At 41.5% G+C, this 15463-nt stretch overlaps 1 protein-coding gene across 10 annotated transcripts in view; it reads right to left on the reverse strand.

The window, feature by feature from the left end:
- LOC112252748 (kinesin light chain 1) overlaps nucleotides 1-9973 on the reverse strand; it is a 58455-nt gene extending 48482 nt beyond the window's left edge. For 3 of the 10 annotated variants that reach the window (XM_024424279.2, XM_024424277.2, XM_042323434.1), the window contains exon 1: nucleotides 9656-9973. The gene's annotated coding sequence lies outside the window, so the exon portion shown is untranslated. Of the gene's footprint in view, nucleotides 1-2956; nucleotides 3254-9655 lie in introns of those variants that run through there. The other 7 variants (XM_024424283.2, XM_024424275.2, XM_024424285.2 and 4 more) reach the window with 4 other exon arrangements.
- Between the last annotated feature and the right edge of the window lie 5490 nt (nucleotides 9974-15463).

The raw sequence follows: 15463 nt of genomic DNA on the forward strand, positions 1-15463 counted from the left end.
GTTTTTAAAGCTAATTAAAGTTCAATTATAGGTGTGTGTTGACAGTGATAAAGGCAATGGATTATGAGAAGTTTTGTTTGCTAAGTGAACAAATTAAGTAGGCAGTGGCATGGTGCATACAGCCAAAGAAGCACAGTAACATATGCCTTAATGCAGTCATGTGTGGTTTATTGCAGGTGTGGCTTTTAGCTTATTTTTGGCCACCCATCCCATGAGAGTGAATGTCATTCAATTTCATCTGAATGTCATTTCAGTGCACTGCTATGAATTCTGATGGTGTTTGCATGTTTAGGTAAAAATAAAATGTGACAAGTAGAGCATAAAAAATAACTTTTTGTTGTTGTGATTGGGTGGGCCTGACTCCCCAGTGGGTGGGCTGGACTCCAGTAGTTTGACTTCTTATCGAAGGTTAAAACGTCAGTGGCAGAGAAGGATGTGGCTGTGTGCGAACAATAACTTTGCATAGGCTAGTAGTCTATAGGCCTTATCTTGCTTTACAAACAAAATGACTGTATAATTCCCCTTGCCTAGGCTATATGACAAATTTCTACCTGAACAGAAAATGACAGTCAAACTAAGCCAGGAGGAGCCAAACGATTAGGGTAGATTTTGAAAATCAACTGCTAACACACACACGCTCGTGCAAACACAAACTTGAATCCAGTGAACGGAGGAGAAGGGGGATTTAGAGAAACACTGAATAGAGTGAGAGAATATTACAAGCCTCTCACCAAGGTTGCACTGAAAGGGAAAAAAGGGATTACAAACATGAAACAGCAGTGCCACAGAAGCTAAGGCTATGTTTCTGGTTGATGTGGTGCTCAAAGCTTCCCAAGCTAATATTTCTATGCTATTTGAGCTCAAACGAGGAAACGCATTCACAAATCAGGCTGTTGGGGCTAATAAAGTCTCACTGTGAGACTTCCACTGCTATGGATGAAAGGATACAAGTCTCAGAGGCTCACAGCAGTGACAGACTAACCAGGGTCTCAGACAACAACAAAAAAGGCGTGAGCTATTGTTTCAAGCGGTAAGGCATCACTGTGCAACAGTGTAAGAACAAACCCCCTTGAGGTATGATTACTCTAGCAAGGACTTCTAGCTACTCCAGTAAATGGCTATTAGATCATCAAGAGCTGTGAAAGCTCAAACAGAATTCTTACTGGTATGTAAGGACTCGTCTAGAATCCAACCATTTAAAATGCAAAATAACCAACAAAGAAAAGGAGTTTGGGAGGCAAGTTGAAGTTTGTCATGAGTATTTCCCAGGAGGCAGAACTGAGCGATTTCTGTTAGATCGGCCAGTTGCAAAGTAAAAATTGCCTATACTATAAAAATGTATGAAAACATGATAATTTAAGGTTAGGGTTAGGCATAGCACACTGAGGTTAAGGTTACGTTTAAAATCAGATGTTATGACTTTGTGGCTGTACCAGCTCGTGACCACTGCAGTGCTGCCTCCCGTACTGGAGTCATCCCAATAAATGCCAACCTGCGTTAGGGAAGGGGGTAAGTTTCTTTGTAGGGTAAGCATTAGACAATCACGTACCAGAATACATTTCTAAGCCTAGGCTATATTCTTTCCAAACAAGTGTTTTTTGGGAGTTATATTTTTTTTGTTTACAATGTGACCTAGTCATTACCATTGATTACCAGGTACTAAGGTGGCGTAATAGATACAAGCAAGTAGCGTTCATTACCTTTTTCCATAACAGCACCAGAGGGTCTCCAGTGATTATGGTAAAGTAGGCTCTAGTGCAGGGCTCTCCACCCTGTTCCTGGAGAGCTGCCCTCCTGTAGGCTTGTTTCAACCCCTGTTGTAACTAACCTGAGTCAGCTTATCAAAAAGCTAATTGTTAGAATCAAATTGCACTAGATTAGGGTGGAGAGAACACCTACAGGATGATAACTCTCCAGAAACAGGGTTGGAGTGCCCTGTTCTAAGCTCAATTTTTGGGGGAGGTCTCCATCACCCAGGGTGACACGAAAGACTTGTGTAGAGCAGAATCAACAACCTCTACATAATCAAAACAGTTGCTTTGTGAGGTGTTACCTGCGGAAGATGTTAGTCCATGTGCAGTTAGCCATTATATATAAAATGACACCCTCAAGTCAGAGCAGGTCTATAATCTCCTATCAGGGTGCCAAGGAATTCCATTGTAGGTTTATCTGAGGCAATGAAGTTTGTACAGTAGCTACTACAATAGTCTGCGGGCATGCTTAGACATGCTGACACCTATTAGCAAAAACACCGGCTATCACGCGCCACTCCTAATGAGAAAGCGATGCTCGTTAGTTACACCACACTGCAGGTCCCTGCATGATAGCCCACTCCTGTCCATATGTAGGCTAAAGACTTGCTAGTTCTGTTAATAAGCAGATGGGATAAGAAAAGTGGGAGATGGTGGCCCATGTGCTAATGATGATGATGATATCCAAGCAGTTCAAGCAAAGTAGCTACATTGTAGAAGAAAGGTTAGATGAATCAAGTCCTACGTAATTATCCTGATGCTTACATCTAACCTAGGAACAAACTTTACCGATTTTTAACCTAGGTCTAATCTAAATCACACAGAAGAAAATCAGTGAGTATAATTTCCATCAGAACATTCTTCAGGCAAAATACTTGGCTAAATGACATGTTGGCAGTATTTTTCTAGACCTGACACTAACCAGACATATGGTTATCAAAACATCTCCCCAGTGTTTTCAGTTAACTTGACATGGACGACGTAGAAAGGCCCACATCTAAACATTCCAGCAGAAAAATAACCAGACGCAGAGAAAACCATTTAAAACGCTGAGAAAATGTGTTTCATAAGAAACCTCATCCCAAAATGTCCTGGTCCATGATTGATTCCTAAACACCGGCACTAAACACAATCTATTAAGTCCCTGTACCGTTAATATGTACCGACGTTGAAATAAAGCTAACTCAGTGGATCAGAAAACCAACCTCCGTTTCGGGAACAGATGATCAGATCCTCATCGCACGACACAAGGACAGGCTGTTGAAATAATGACTCCGTCACCAGCAATAGACCCCGAGCACAGTCACCGTAGCAACAGCATCACAGAAAGACTAAGGTTAATCCAAACAGAAAGAGACTGAGTGAGGCTCCTTTGGATGAGGGAAGAGAGTCACTGAATGGATGGAAACAGCTAGGTAGGGCAGGGATAGAAAGGAAGGAGTGTGTGTCTGTGGTGGAGAGGATGGGAGAGATCTGTGCCTGCAGGACTGTGACCTTCCCACTGACTGAGAACAGCCAACCTCAGCATGTGGTGACGGAGCAGGCATCAGAGTGTGGAGCCCCACCCTCACAGAGGAGCAGGTCAGGTGGGGGTAGGGGGAGGGGAGAGGGAGCTGTCCTGACACTGCCTCTGCTCTGCAGCCACCACCATGCACAAAACACTAGCAATATTGGGAATCTGCACGCACAGGTTTGGGCACGTTTGCCAGTTCACATTCACATACCATTATCCAGGTGGAGTAAGGTCATGCAGACATAACGCAGGCTATTTAACAAAAACAGACATTCAGACCACAAAGAATACACAAACACATTGCCTAGGCTACAGTAGGCGAACTACAATTTTTTCTTCAATCACAGTATTTTCAATATAAAGCTATTGGCAGTGCTATTTTGGTTATTATAGTTTGACATTCTGCATCAATAATATGGGCAACATTCTGTTATTGATAATGAAAGAAGTGGGAATGTTGTTCCCTTGTCATATAATTGCTACATTTAATATAAATATAGTATTAAAAGTAATTCCCCAGATATTGTTTTTTTTTGGCTATTGGCTGCACAGATCAAGGTCACTGGCTTATATGGAGTCTCGCTGCAGAATTCTGTGGTAGCCATTCTGCTTAATTTTTTCCTTGAATTCTAAATAAATCACTGACTGTGTCACCAGCAAAGCACACCCACCTCCATGCTCCATGGTGGGAACCACACATGCAGAGATCATCCGTTCACCTACTCCGCGTCTCACAAAGGCACAGTGGTTGGAAGCAAAAAGCTCACATTTGGACCAAAGGACAGATTTCACCGGTCTAATGTCCATTGCTCATGTTTCTTGGTCCAAGCAAGTCTCTTCATCTTATTGATGTCCTTTAGTAGTGGTTTCTTCGCAGAAATTAGACCATGAAGGACTGATTCACGCAGTCTGCTTTGCTTTATCTTGGCCAGGTCGCAGGTACAAATGAGAACTTGTTCTCAACTAGCCTACCTGGTTAAATAAAAGGTGACCCCCCCCCCAAAAAAACTGTTGATGTTGAGATGTGTATGTTGAACTCTGAAGCATTTATTTGGGCTGCAATCTGAGGTGCAGTTAATTGTCCATTTCTGAGGCTGGTAAACCTAATGAACTTGTCCTCCGCAGCAGAGGTAACTCTGGGTCTTCCTTTCCTGTGGCGGTCCTTTCATCATAGCGCTTGTTGGTTTTTGTGACTGCACTTGAAAAAACGTGAAATTTTCCAGAATGACTGACCTTCATGTCTTAAAGTAATGAACTGTCGTTTCTATTCACTTATTTGAGCTGTTCATGCTATAATCCGGACTTGGTCTTTTACCAAATAGGACTATCTTACCACAACTGATTGGCTCAAACACATTAAGAATGAAAGATATTCCACAAATTAACAAGGCACACCTGTTAATTGAAATGCATTCCTCACCTCATGAAGCTGGTTGAGAAAATGCCAAGAGTGTGCAAAGCTGTCCAGGCAAACAGTGGCTATTTGAAGTAGAGGTCGACAGATTATGATTTTTCAACGCCGATACCAATTATTGGAAGACCCAAAAGATCGATACCGATTAATCGGCCAATTCATTTTATTTTATTTGTAATAATGAGAACACTTACTTTAACTTAATATAACATCAATAAAATCAATTTAGCCTCAAATAAATAACGAAACATGTTCAATTTGGTTTAAATAATGCAAATACAAAGTGTTGGAGAAGAAAGTAAAAGTGCAATATTTGCCATGTAAGAAAGCTAACGTTAAAGTTCCTTGCTCAGAACATGAGAACATATGAAAGCTGGTGGTTCCTTTTAACATGAAACTTCAATATTCCCAGGTAAGAAGTTTTAGGTTGTAGTTATTATAGGAATTATAGGACTATTTCTCTCTATACCATTTGTATTTCATTAACCTTTGACTATTGGATGTTCTTATAGGCACTTTAGTATTGCCAGTGTAACAGTATAGCTTCCGTCCCTCTCCTCGCTCCTCCCTGGGCTCGAACCAGGAACACAACGACAACAGCCACCCTCGAAGCAGCGTTACCCATGCAGAGCAAGAGGAACAACCACTTCAAGGCACAGAGAGAGTGAGTGACGTTTGAAACGCTATTAGCGCGTGCTAACTAGCCAGCCATTTCACTTCAGTTACACCAGCCTAATCTCGGGAGTTGATATGCTTGAAGTCATAAACAGCGCAATGCTTGACGCACAACGAAGAGCTGCTGGCAAAATGCACGAAAGTGCTGTTTGAATGAATGTTTACACGCCTGCTTCTGCCTACCACCGCTCAGTCAGATACTTAGATACTTGTATGCTCAGTCAGATTATACGCAACACATGACACGCTAGATAATATCTAGGAATATCATCAACCATGTGTAGTTAACTAATGATTATGATTTGATTGATAGTTGTTTATAAGTTAAGTTTTATGTTAGCTAGCAACTTACCTTGGCTTACTACATTTGCGTAACCGGCAGTCTCCTTGGAGTGCAACAAGAGGCAGGTCGTTATATTGCGTTGTAGTGAAAATCTGTCGTTCTGCCCCTGAACGAGGCAGTTAACCCACCGTTCCTAGGCCGTCATTGAAAATAAGAATGTGTTCTTAACTGACTTGCCTAGTTAAATAAAGATTAAATAAAGGCGTAAAAAAAATAATAATAATAATAATAATAATAATAATAATAATAATTCGGCAAAATCGGTGTCCAAAAATACCAATTTCCGATTGTTATGAAAACTTGAAATCGGCCATAAATAATCGGCCTTTCCGATTAATCGGTCGACCTCTAATTTGAAGAATATCGAATATATTTGTGTTTTGTTTAACACTTTTTAGGGTTACTACATGAGTCCATGTGTTATTCCATAGTTTTGATGTCTTCACTATTATTCTACAATGTAGAAAAATAGTAAAAATAAAGAAACTCTGGAATGAGTAGGCGCGACCAAACTTTTGACTGGTACCGTATATTACGGACCAACATTGCTTATTCTAATACTTTATGAATTTGTTATATTTATTTACCTAACGATTTTGGATTATGTGTGTATTGCTAGGTATTACTGCACTGTTGGAGCTAGAAACATAAGCACATAAGCAAAAATAACTAATAAACTTTTAGTTGATAGTGAGTGTCTGGGTGCAGGTTGACGTCTGTCTTGAATCCTGCCCTGGAGGCAGAACTGAGCGATTTCCACCAGATGGGCCGGCTACAAAGTAAAAAATGGGCTATATCGTAAAAATGTATGAAAACTAAAAATGTGCTTTTCAGTCTTAATTTAAAAGGTGAGGCATTAGGGTTAAGAGTGTGGTTAAGGTTAGGTTTCAAATCTTATTTTATGATTTTGTGGCTGGTTGACTCTGGCTAGTGGCCACTTCGCAAAGCTGCATCCAGGGCATGATTATTGACAATACATGCCACCCTGCTGTTTGGGTGTGGTACACTTTAGCCTGACATCTCAGCTTTGAACTAACTCACCACCCATGGTATAGCCAAAACATCAATAGGCTATGAGATTAATCTTAAAATTACCATTTGTTAAAACAATAAAAAGAGAGAACAATAGCACTGCAAAAACAAGCCAGTTTGACTGAAACCAAGACCTCTGTACCATCTCTCCAGAGAAGCATTTCCTGTCCGCTTGCTCTGGCTGCTGAACTCCAGTAGATAATTCAATCTTCCTGTTTACTGCACACACACACACACACCTACCTCTTCCTCCCCAGTGGTACCAGACACAAAGAAACGTCAGCCAACTGGGAGGGTGTGGCAGGACATGGGACAGCTGAGAGGGAAGTGCCCATGACACAGCTCCAATTCAATAATCTGCCCTATAAGCCCCTGCCAGACCGCTTTAGGGAAGCTTTTTCCACATATGGCAGGTTTGATGGGGTCTGTTTGAGGTAGGCTGGTAGACACTGTGCTCTCTGTAGTACAGACAGTGGCCTCACAGATAAAACATCAAAAGAGTTAAGTGTATTGCTAAAGCGAGCCAGATGTGCAGCAAATCAGATGACACAGCATATTCGTTGGCTTCTCTGTACACGTATTGTTTGTTTACAATATAGTGATGGTTGACTTCATATGCACAGATAAGACAGAGAAAACAATATTTGCCTATAACCTTTAAATGCCTTGTGACCCGTGATATATAGGTCTAAAGGCCGACATAAGACAGTGGCCGAATAAATTCAACCACACCTTTGTTTTATCACAAAACTGGATAACAACCTATGTCCAGTGAAGTCCACAAAGCATATTGCATGTACAGTAACAGACAGTTACATGACCTACAGCATGGACAAGCAAGTTAATGTTCCTAACATTTTCGGACCACTAAACTATTGATTTAGAAGAGAGTTACCGTAAGTCGTAAAGAAAACAGGAGCTGCCTCCACTATTCCAGCACAATTTCAACATCAAATCACCTATGCTTAGTCTAATACAGTGTCTTCACTGACATGTTCAACCTCTCCCTAACCGAGTCTAATACCTGCATGTTTCAAGCAGACCACCATAGTCCCTGTGCCCAAGAAAGAGAATGTAACCTGCCTAAATGACTAGCGCCCTGTAGCACTCACGTCAGTAGCCTTGAAGTGCTTTGCAAGGCTTGTTATGGGTTTCCGGGATGATGGGTTTGTGAACCAATCCAATTTGCATACCCCAGTGACACAATCTCAATCGCCCTCCACACTGCTCTTTCCCACCCGGACAAGAGGAACACCTATGTGAGAATGCTGTTCACTGACTACAGCTCAGCGTTCAACACCATAGCGCCCACTAAGCTCATCACTAAGCTAAGGAACCTGGGACTAAACACCTCCCTCTGCAACTGGATCCTGAACTTCCTGACAGGCAGTAAGTGTAGGCAACAACACATCTACCACGCTGCTCCTCAACACTGGGGCCCTTAGGGGTATGTGCTTATTCCCCTCCTGTACTCCCTGTTCACCCACGACTGTGTGGGCAAGCACTCCAACACCATCACGAAGTTTGTTGACAACAACTGCTTAACCAATTAATCCACAAAGGTTACACTGCTGCTACTCGCTGTTTATTATCTTTGCATAGTCACTTTACCCCTACCCACATGTACAAATTACCGACTAACCTGTACCCCCGAACATTGGCTCGGTACCGGTACCCCTGTATATAGCCCCAGTATTGTTATTTGGTGCAACTTTTGTTCATTTATTTGGTAAATATTTTATTAAACTGCCGTTGTTGGTTAAAGACTTGTAAGTAAGCATTTCATGGAAGGTTGTTGTATTCGGCGCATGTGACAAATACCATTTTATTTGAGTAGCTAGCAAGCAACAAGATATGCTAAATAACCTTTAAAAAAAACACTTGCGGGCAAATCAATCAGATTTGACCATTCAGACAAGTCACATGGCCAGGAATCAGATATGTATCTGAGGCTAGATTTCCTATTAAGATGGTTTGAAATGTGGCTTGAAATATACAATTCCATGTGCTTTTTTGGATATTAAGACTGCAGGAAAAATAAGATTCCAATATGAAAATAAATAGGATTGGAGTCACTTCAAACTGCCAACGCGAACATGGCTTTAGCCTGAATCACAACCATTCCTGGAAGTATTGTGATGCTGCATCTCTTGGTTTAGAAACTGATGACAAAATGAGAAAAAAATATGTATAAATGGCACTAGTCACAACCACTAGCTGCGTTGAGGGAACAGGGAACGGTTATCCAACAGGGAACTTGGAAAAATACAAGGTCAAATAATGACGTCCTTTATCTTGATGTCGGAGCTCTAGAGAGAGGTCCGAGTTCGAGTTGGATAACCGTTCAAATCACAAGTCAGAGATATTCAAGTTCCCAGTTGTTTTGAACGGAGCATTGATTGAGTACAACTACGGCTGGTAGTGACTTTTCGTATCAGGTTAGGAGAGCATTTTCGCTAACCCTTTTCCTAACCTTAACCTAATTCACCTAGTTAGCTAGGTTCATTATCTTAACCTGCTGCGTAAGTTCTCCTTACCTGCTACGAAAAATGTACTTCCAATCGTAGCTGTAGTAGTTATACTACAGCTAGAACAATGACTAAATATTTGGTTATACCACTTAGCAGCCTATTTTATCCATGAATATTATAGGTAGCTACTAGAACATACCTAATGCGTTAAAATTGATTGCTACAAAAACAATGCGAAATGCTTCACGCCAGTTCAGAGAAAGCTAACGTTATCTAATGAATGTTTGCTAGCATTATCAAGCTAGACAATGGTTTCATCACAACCTATGAGAATAAACTGTAAATCACCAGCAAACCACAATAATTGAGTGACATGACTTATTGTAATAATATACGTTTATGGCAGTCACGCGTTGACTTGAAGAAAAATAAAATTAATATCGAACTTGGACTCACCGAGAGCTGAGACTAACAGCTGGACCAGTCCCTTTAAATCCAAAATGTCCTCTGGAAAGCGTATGCTCCCAGCAGGCTTTGCGTAGGGGTAAAATTACGTCATATTTTGTTTTCACCTGTTTGCTGGTCGGAGTATGGGTTATTGTCCTTCTTCTGTATGTTGGCGTTCGCGCACTTTACCCACAGAATACTCATTGTTCGAATACTCATTGTAACCGCACAGACCGTACTATTCGTGACGTAAATTGAGCATGTAGTATGCTTAATGGTAATTGTATGACTGGAGTTAGTATGCCAAAAGTTCCCGGATGTCGTACAACATTCGCCAAAATACGAAGTATACAAGCAGTGGACACTGTTTCCGTGCTTTTAGTGCCCATAATGCAAATGTTCAGAAAATGGGCGTGGCTTCACGATTTGAAGAATATGGCAAAAGTCCCACAAGAGGGCATACAAATTCATTGCTTTAAATAATTATGACAAATATCAAGAAAATGTTGACCAATGTAATAAAGTAATGACTTTTCAAATAAGTTATGCTACACATTACCTGCCTGCCCTCCAGGACACCTACACCACCCGATGTTACAGGAAGGCCATAAAGATCATCAAGGACAACAACCACCCGAGCCACTGCCTGTTCACCCCGCTATCATCCAGAAGGCGAGGTCAGTACAGGTGCATCAAAGCTGGGACCGAGAGACTGAAAAACAGCTTCTATCTCAAGGCCATCAGACTGTTAAACTGCCACCACTAACATTGAGTGGCTGCTGCCAACACACTGACTCAACTCCAGCCACATTAATAATGGGAATTGATGGGAAATGATGTAAAATATATCACTAGCCACTTTAAACAATGCTACCTAATATAATGTTTACATACCCTACATTATTCATCTCATATGTATATGTATATACTGTACTCTATATCATCTACTGCATCCTTATGTAATACATGTATCACTAGCCACTTTAACTATGCCACTTTGTTTACATACTCATCTCATATGTATATACTGTACTCGATACCATCTACTGTATCTTGCCTAAGCTGCTCTGTACCATCACTCATTCATATATCTTTATGTACATATTCTTTATCCCCTTACACGGTGTATAAGACAGTAGTTTTTTTTTTTGGATTGTTAGTTAGATTACTTGTTGGATTATTACTGCATTGTCGGAACTAGAAGCACAAGCATTTCGCTACACTCGCATTAACATCTGCTAACCATGTGTATGTGACAAATAAAATTTTATTTGATTTGACATTAAGTGTACAAACCGCATAGCATATCATAACAGCAGTAGGTACTGTTAGCTAGCTACCTAACGTTAGTTGGCTACAAATACATCGAACTTGCCAGTATATTAACTACATGCTATCTAATAGACTGCTGCGCCACTAAGGAACTGCAACTCAGTGCAAGAGGCATCACTACAGTCCTGGTTCGAATCCAGACTGTATCACATCCAGCCGTGATTGGTAGTCCCATTAGGTGTAGGCCGTCATTGTAAATAAGAATTTGTTCTTAACTGACTTGCCCGGTTAAATAAAATATCCAACGTTCATTGACTTGATTATTCACGTCATTCTTAGCTAAGTGCTAAAGTTGTTGTGCGTTCTCAATGGACATACATTCGCTCTTAGCTATCTACTCCGATTTCAGAGCACTCTCTTATTAGTGTGCCAGAGCGCAGAATAACTGATGAATTTACTAACGCTTAACACCTGCTGAGCATTCAACACCATAGTGCCCTCAAAGCCCATCAATAAGCTAAGGACCCTGGGACTAAACACCCTCTGCAACTGGATCCTGGACTTCCTGACGGGCCGCCCCCCAGGTGGTAAGGGTAGGGAACAACACACCCACCACGCTGATCCTCAACACAGGGGCCCCTCAGGGGTGCGTGCTCAGTCCCCTCCTGTACTCCCTGTTCACTCATAACTGTACGGCAGACACGACTCCAACACCATCATTAAGTTTGCAGATGACACAACAGTGGTAGGCCTGATCACTGATTACAATGACGAGACAGCCTTTAGGAAGGAGGTCAGAGACCTGGCCGTGTGGTGCAAGGACAAAAACCTCTCCCTCAACGTGATCAAGACAAAGGAGATGATTATGGACTACAGGAAAAGGAGGACTGAGCATGCCCCCATTCTCATCGACGGGGCTGTAGTGGAGTAGGTTGAGAGTGCTGTTGTGTCCACATCACCAACAAACTAACATGGTCCAAGCAAACCAAGACAGTCGTGAAGAGGGCACGACAAAACCTCTTCCCCCCCAGGAGACTGAAAATATTTGGCATGGGTCCTCAGATTTTCAAAAGGTTCTACAGCTGCACCATCGAGAGCATCCTGACTGGTTGCATCACTGCCTGGTATGGCAACTGCTCGTCCTCCGACCGCAAGACAATACAGAGGGTAGTACGTACGGTCCAGTACATCACTGGGGCCAAACTACCTGCCAAAGACTCCAGCCACCCTAGTCATAGACTGTTCTCTCTGCTACCGCAAGGCGAGCGGTAACCAGAGCGCCAAGTCTAGGTCCAAGAGGCTGCTAAACAGCTTCTACCCCCAAGCCATAAGACTCCTGAACGTCTAATGAAAAGGCAACCCAGACTATTTGCATTGCCCTCCCTCTTTTACACCGCTGCTACTCTCTGTTATTATCTATAAATAGTCACTTTAATAACTCGACCTACATGTACATATTACCTCAATTACCTTGACTAACCGGTGCCCCCCGCACATTGACTCTGTATCGGTACCCCCTGTATATAGTCTCGCTATTGTTATTTTACTGCTGCTCTTTAACTACTTGTTACTTTTATTTCTTATTCTGATTCATATTTTTTTAAACTGCATTGTTGGTTAGGGGCTTGTAAGTAAGCATTTTACTGTAAGGTCTACACCTGTTGTATTCGGCGCATGTGACTAATACAATTTGTTTTGATTTGATTTGGCTGGTGAAAAGCGTAATTAAATTGTTGCCAGCAGCACAGTTAGTCACCAATGCCCTGGATAACATGAAAACAGCCTAACCAGCTCTGCTAGTGTGAGTAAAATGGTCAGAGTGAGGTGTTCTCTCCTTTGTGTCTGGAAATATCTAGCTAGAAACCCTGCTCCTCTGCCAGAGTGTCCAGTGTGCGCTCTGAACGCTTCGAGAGGGAAACGCTCAGAATTTACTAACAGACAATCTGACAACGCTATGAATTTACAAACGACCAGAGCGCACACTGGCACTCCAGATAAAATGTATGAACACATCTGAAATCGCAATCTGGGGAGAGGTTGCATAGCAACAGCATCAACTTCCGGTAGACAGGCATAGCGCTAGTATGCTCTACTGAAAGGATACCGTTTGTTTACAGTATACTGAAATGAAGTAATAGTATGTAGTATATACTCATTAAGTATGTTAGTATGGGTATTCGAACACAGCCATAGTTCTAAAAATCGTTTGACTTTAGTGTACATCCCGCAACCTAGTGTGCAGGATGGAAACATGATTCCCTCCACAAATCAAACAACTTTTCTGTTAAAAAGAAATCAGATCTGATCCCTACACAGGCTCAAGGGAGCCTGGTGAGGGCACTCCGTCTTCCGGCACCAGTACAAGTCTTCAGATGTATAATCCTTAAGTCTCCCAAACTTTTCTGCCACAGCCACAATAATGTCCAGTTTATTTGAGTTCTTTGAGACTGGAATCATATCTTCACTAGCTTCACTTGTTTTCTCAACTCTTTAATTTCAACTACATAGGAGATTCGATTGACCGCTCTAACTTTTGCCACGTCAATATCCTTCACCCTTAGAAGGCACTCCAGAAACTCGGGATCATGATCCTTACCACGATTGCAACACTGTCGTCCTTCTACACATTGTTCTTCAGTATCCTCTGTCTGTCTGCACCCACTTGAAACATGGCCAGATCCTTACTTCTTTTTACACTGCAGTGGTTTAGCGACAAAGCTCTTACAGCGTATCTTACATAACCAAGCTTCACATGCGTAGGTAAGTGCTATTTATTTAAAAAACAACAGGACCAACAGATTTTCTTATTTTTCTCCATTCACCCAACGAGTAAGACGCTGGGTACCAACCACACCAGGAATTATTTTCAGGTATTCAACCTGAACATCCATCGTCACCCCTGAGATGACTCCTTTGATGAGTGCTCTGCTCTGAAGTTCAAAGCACAATACTTTTGTTGTCAGGATTCTTTTGAGGCTCACTGCAGTCTTCCTCTTGCTCTTCAGAAATACAATTAATCCAAATAAGACCCTCTGAAAGACTCAACCTTTCCCAGCACACACTTCACCATTTTCAACACCTCAAACAGGTCTCCCACATATGCATCCTTACTCAACAAACACATCCCAACAAGGAACGATTCATTATCATTCATACACGTATCCTCCTCTTCAATTTTAGACAATTTCCTTTTTGTTCCAGTTTTTGACATTTTGACACTGCAGTTGTCCAGTCAACTTTGCTCGACGGGCTGCTTGATTCGAACTCAGCATCCACTTTTGCCATCTCTCAGGGGGAATTGGTTTGGCCTTACAGTACATTAAGTAATATCAAAGATTTTTTTTAACTAACCCAAGATAGACCACATCCTGTAGTTTCCAATGGGAGGCTAGTGCCGAGTGGGCAGGATCAAGTGTGGGGATAGATTTTTCACGTTTATCTTCCCTCTTAGTGCTTTCAAAACAGCTGGGAACTTGGAAAAAACAAGGTCAAATCATGACGTCAGTGATATTCAGGTCAGAAAGTCGGAGCTCTAGAAAGAGGCCCAAGTTTCCAACTTGGAATTCCAAGTTTTCAGTTGTTATGAGCGCAGCCTCTGCTCAAACCATGTGGTCATTATCAATAAAACATCCCAATACGGTGCAGAGCATTCGATTCGTCTGCTGGGGGGCAAGGAGAGTAGCTGCATTCTTTTCGTGATCAGTAAATATAATAATAATAATTACATTTCTATTTCGCTTTTCATAGCATCCGAAAGTGCTTCAAAAGCAAAAAACAAACAAGCAATATATCATGACAGGTGACAGGTCAACCAATAAAGGCCAAATCTTTGAAAGCTGCATCCTCCAAAGATGGAGAGGGTCGAGTACGAGGAGAACTCCTCCCGAGAAAATGTCAGAAGTGGATGTTATGTTTGAATCCGATGGTGTGTCGAGTGGAGATGAGAGTGAGAAGAATTGGATTACAGTGGCGAATGCAAAAGAAAATAAGAGAAGTAAAGTGGTCGTGAAATCTAGTAAATCCAAACCTAGTTCAGATATTTCTTTAGTCGGAGTAAGGGTTTGGATCGATGTTGTTACCTGGGAGATCCGATTGAAGACTATTAAAATTCTGGATGTGTTGGATGAGATGTCATCGATGTGAGTAATGAGAAGTGGGCTTATTACATTTTTTTGTGTATCTATGGAACAGAAGGAGCGTGCTCTGCATTTCAAGAAGATATCGGATTGAAATGTGTTGTCTGTGGATCATCGAAGCTGGGCGCCTATCAAGGGTGTAATCTCTGGGATGGCACTAGAAGTAAAAGCAAAGGATATACAGTGCCTTAGGTAAAGTATTCAGACCCCTTGACTTTTTCTGCATTTTGTTACGTTAAAGCCTTATTCTAAAATTGATTACATTTTTAAAAAATCCTTAGTAATCTACACACAATACCCCATAATGACAAAGGTTTTTAGAAATGTTGGCTAATTTATTACAAATAAAAAACAGAAATACCTTTTTTACATAAGTATTCAGACCCTTTGCTATTAGAGTCGAAATTGA

This window comes from Oncorhynchus tshawytscha, linkage group LG06 (genome assembly GCF_018296145.1).
Source record: "Oncorhynchus tshawytscha isolate Ot180627B linkage group LG06, Otsh_v2.0, whole genome shotgun sequence".
Classification (NCBI taxonomy): domain Eukaryota; kingdom Metazoa; phylum Chordata; class Actinopteri; order Salmoniformes; family Salmonidae; genus Oncorhynchus; species Oncorhynchus tshawytscha.